The following is a 4,561-nucleotide window of genomic DNA, read 5'->3' on the forward strand; positions in this document are numbered from 1 at the left end:
CATTACAACATATATATGTGTCCCAGTGAGAAGGCTAACCCCTATTTTGTAAAACTACTGTTTGGAATTCTCTGCTATTCTTTAGATGGCCTCTTATTCTAAAAATATATATATATATATATAATAACGTTGCTTTCTAGCCTGCTTTAGCTTGCTTGAATAATGAGGAAGATAAACTTAACTGTCTGACCTTGTGGGCCCAATACTCTCAATACTCTCAATGCCACGCCAGGTGCATTTTTTAATTGGGTAGAACTGTGTAGTGTTCAAGGCCACCAGCGAGATAACCACTAAGCACACATAGGGCTGGCTCTTTCATAGAAAGGGAGGTTCTGCTTGTAGCTCTGCTTAGAATTTGAATTCATTTTCTCTAAGCCCACCGCGGTGAATAAAGTGTGACTCCAAACTCTCTGAGTATTGCTTGATTTATTCTGGTTCTCTGTAACACCAGGTCATAATATAAGGTGTATTCCTTTGAGAACTGTTCTAGGAAATCCACAATAGTTACTGGAAGAGAAGGGGGAAAGGAGTCAGGTAATCCCTTCTGTTTTACATAACAATAGGCCAGGTTTTGAGATCTAGTGATCTCACCCCCTCAATTAACTTACCAATTGATATTACTGGTATTCCAAATCAATCCAGGAGTTTTTGGCTACCCGTTTGGCATTTGAAAGCCAGACTCATTTCATTTCTATTCTCATTCACCTCCCGGCAAGCAGCCTCTTTCACTCACTTCTGGTCGGCCTGTATAGAATGAAGTGAACAGGTAAAAAACAAAAATCACATCACTCTTGTTTCTGTAAGTGGATAGATATGGACACATAAAAATAATCTCCAGGGATAAGAGAAGGAATAATCTCAGGGGATTAGAGAACATCTTAACCCAAGCTCCGTCGTCTTTACAACTGAGAAAAAGTTACTGCCATTGCCATTAAGTGGTTTACTTGAGCTCACGCTGCAATTGAGTGATCGATTCAGAGCAAGAAACTTAAGTCTTCATATTTTCAGACAAGGGTTCTCTCTGGTATCTCTAGGCCCCCCGATAGAGAGGTGTGTGAATAGTACTGAGGTGTGGATATGTTTTCATTAACTTTTACTCAACAGTCTGCACCCTGGATTGTCTGGAACACAGCAGACAGATAGTGTGTGCCGCTGGTATGTATCTTCATTCTATCTCAATTTACTTGGAGTCAAAGCCTTTCGAAGAAAGAGGCTGAGTCCAATTTGACATCAGTCATCATACAGCAGCTGCCTCAGTGGGGCTGTAAGATGGCGACTCCCAGGGGTGTTCTGGGCAGTGAGTTTCCATCTCTGTAGCACCTGATGGAGAGTGTATCTGCAGTTTATTAAAATACCCATAGTTATAAAAAGTGGTTGAAACTTAGGAGTTTTATGTCAGTTATACCTCAATAAGACTGAAATAGAAGAAGGAGGAGAAGGCAGAATAAGGGAAAAAGAAGGAGGAGGTATTTTCTTGTCCTGGATTCCAAGACAAAATTTTATAAGGTGAAAGGCCTAGTGGAAGTTGGGAAAAGGTTCTATCTTTTTTATGGTGAGAACATTTAAGTTCCACTCTTTTAGAAAATTTCATTTATAAAATACAAAGTTATCAACTATAAGTCACCACGTTTTACTTTACAACCTCAGACCTTATTATCTTGTAGCTGAAAATTTGTACCCTTTTAGTAACCTCTATTTTCCCCACTCCCCATCCCCTGGCAACCACTTTTCTGTTCTATTTTTACGAGTTTGACTTCTTAAACTCTTTTTTTTAAAGATTTCACATGTAAAAAAAAAAAAAGGAAAGAAAAGAAAAAAATTTCACATGTGAGACTGCACAGTATTTGTCTTCCTCTGGCTGGCTTATTTCACTTAGCAAAATGCCCTTATGTATCAGTCATGTTGTTGCAAATGGTAGGAATTCCTTCTCTCTTATGGCTGAATAATATTCCATTACATGTATATGAAGCAAGAATTTTAGGGAAATATAGGCAGGCTTAGGGATTTTTTTTAGAATTGGGGTCCATGGAAAAAACACAGGGAGAAGGTACATTTCCATAACACAAGGAAGCCAGGTGCAGATACATCTCCATAAGACAAGGGAGGGGCAACAGGTATATTTCCATAAGACAAGGAAACTGGAAGTAGCCATGAAAGGTCTATATTGACAAAATGGGGAGAGGGAAGCCCTTCATTCAGACAGAAAGAAGAAAGCCCAGAGGGAATAGGGGAACAGTGGAGAAGGAGCGGGGAGAACCTAACATGTCCCATGTGAAGTTCAACCTTTGAGCTCAGGAGTTAATATAGTAACCAACTGGAAGGGGAATGTTGACCAATCAGAGGGGATGTCAGGCACCAGGATCTGCAGCCTTTATAAAGCCATAGGGAAAGGAACCCAGTGGGACCCTCTTCCCCCTCCCTACATGGGAGTCCGTTCTGTGGGACTCTAACCTGTCCCCACGTGGGAGTCTGTACTTGTTCTTCAATAAATCTCTACCTTTGCTATACCACTTTCTGTCCGTGGATTCATTCTTTGATTCCAGTGGACAAAGAACCCGGGTTCCAGTCCAAAAATTCTGTATCATATATGCTACATCTTCTTTCATCCATTTGAAACCAGACAACCAATGGGTCCCAGTTGCCTGTCACTACTTGAGCTAATTAAGCAGAGACAGGGTTGAATCATATGTGAATGTTTATTCCAATAATGCTGGCAGTATGGGAGAGCAGCAGGTCATCCACAAAGATCTGCTCTACCCCCACCATAAGCCAGCTGCTTATAATGCACAGGACAAAGATTACATGGGAAAGTAGGAATTACAGCCTTGGGGAAGTAGGCAAGGCATAATGGTTACAGGTTACAGGCAATGTGGGCTGTGGGTCGCAATGATGGAGTGCCTCTGGTAACAGATTCCTTCAGCAACAAAGCTGTTCATCTTTCCGTGATGATGGGCAGTTCTCGGAAAAGGAGAATGGACTGACTGCATTCCGAGGGTAACTCCTATGCCCCGGGGAGTACAGCTCTCAGCTAGGATAGAATGTGCTTTCTCCAATCAGAACAATCTTGGTTAACAGAGCATGATGAATATTTCTTATAATTATAGCTAGTACCCATTATTCTCTTTCTGTCCCTAACACATTCATCTGTCGATGGACACAGGTTGTTTCCATATCTTGCCTATTGTGAACAATGCTGCAATGAAAATGGGGTGAAGATATCTTTTCTAGTTAGTGTTTTTGTTTTCTTCAGACAAATACCCAGAAGTAGGATTGCTGGATCAAGTCATGGTTTTATTTGTAATTTTTTGAGGAACCTCTATTTTTGTTTTCCATGGTGGCTGCACCAATATACATTCCTATCAACAGTGCACAGGGTTCTCTTGTCTCCACATCCTCGCCAGCACTTATCTCTTGTTTTCTTGATGATTGCCATCTTAACCAGTGGGAGGTGATATCTCATTGTGGTTTGGATTTGCTTTTCCCTGATGATTAGTGATGTTGGGCACCTTTTCATGGGCCTGTTGCCTATTTGTACGTCTGCTATTCAGACCCTCTGTTTATTTTTAAATGGGACTAACTTAAACATAATATATTATTAGTCATATAAATTAATTCATTTCAGTGAGCAATACACATCATTTCCAACACTCCTTTCCTTGGGCCCAAATCAAAGCTTTTGTAAATTTCTCCTCACAACGAATGTTTTGTGCAACGCAACCGGACAGAGTCCAGATTTCAATTCTTATGGCCAATCCATTGTAAAGGTGGCAGGTGGCCCCTGTCAAAATCCAGAAACTGCTAAAAAATAAAACCAAATCAATATAATTGTCTTTAGTAAGAGTTTATTGTGTGTAGATGGACAGTTCACAAAGAGAATTGTCAAACCAATAGTGTTACGGAGCCCAGAGCTATGTTGTTATAGGATGGCTTATATAATAAAAACACTGAGGCTAGTCAATCTTTATAGTTACTTATAGCATTTGGTTTTCCCCCCAAATGACAGGGGATTCATTAAAAGTGGTCATCTTGCCGAAACCGGTTTGGCTCAGTGGATAGAGCGTCGGCCTGCAGACTGAAAGGTTCCAGGTTCAATTCCGGTTAAGGGCATGTACCTGGGTTGCAGGCACATCCCCAGTAGGAGATGTGCAGGAGGCAGCTGATTGATGTTTCTCTCTCATCGATGTTTCTGACTCTCTGTCTCTCTCCCTTCCTAAAAAAAATCAGCTGCCTCCTGCACATCCCCCACTGGGAATTAAGCCCGCAACCCAGACATGTGCCCTTGACCAGAATCGAACTGGAGATGCTTCAGTCCCCAGGCCGACGCTCTAGCCACTGAGCCAAACCAGTTAGGGCAATTTAGGTTTTTTAAGTGACTTTCAGAGGCATTTATAAGAAACAACCCTAGTTAGGTTTTGCTTACACTGCAGAATAAGCTACATTAGATTTCACTTACATGGCTTAGCTGGTTCTGCTGTTCAGGGAATTTTCAAGTTTGGTCTCTATTTGTATTTTGTTTTAACTCCTATATTCTTGTTCATTCAAGAAATTATCATAAGCTCTT

At 41.0% G+C, this 4,561-nt stretch overlaps 1 protein-coding gene and 1 long non-coding RNA gene across 2 annotated transcripts in view; one reads left to right on the top strand and one right to left on the bottom strand.

Moving 5' to 3' along the window:
- LOC107183763 overlaps window positions 1-4,553 on the bottom strand; it is a 9,228-nt gene extending 4,675 nt beyond the window's left edge. The window contains exons 1-2 of the long non-coding RNA XR_001514573.1: window positions 4,454-4,553; window positions 609-744 (exon numbers count right to left, since the gene is read on the bottom strand). This is a non-coding gene — a long non-coding RNA (uncharacterized LOC107183763). The remainder of the gene's footprint in view (window positions 1-608; window positions 745-4,453) is intronic.
- Window positions 1-4,561, top strand: part of DENND5B (DENN/MADD domain containing 5B) — an 831,092-nt gene that overhangs the window by 357,922 nt on the left and 468,609 nt on the right. The window lies entirely within an intron of this gene.

This window comes from Myotis davidii, unplaced genomic scaffold, assembly GCF_000327345.1.
Source record: "Myotis davidii unplaced genomic scaffold, ASM32734v1 scaffold902, whole genome shotgun sequence".
NCBI classification, from domain to species: domain Eukaryota; kingdom Metazoa; phylum Chordata; class Mammalia; order Chiroptera; family Vespertilionidae; genus Myotis; species Myotis davidii.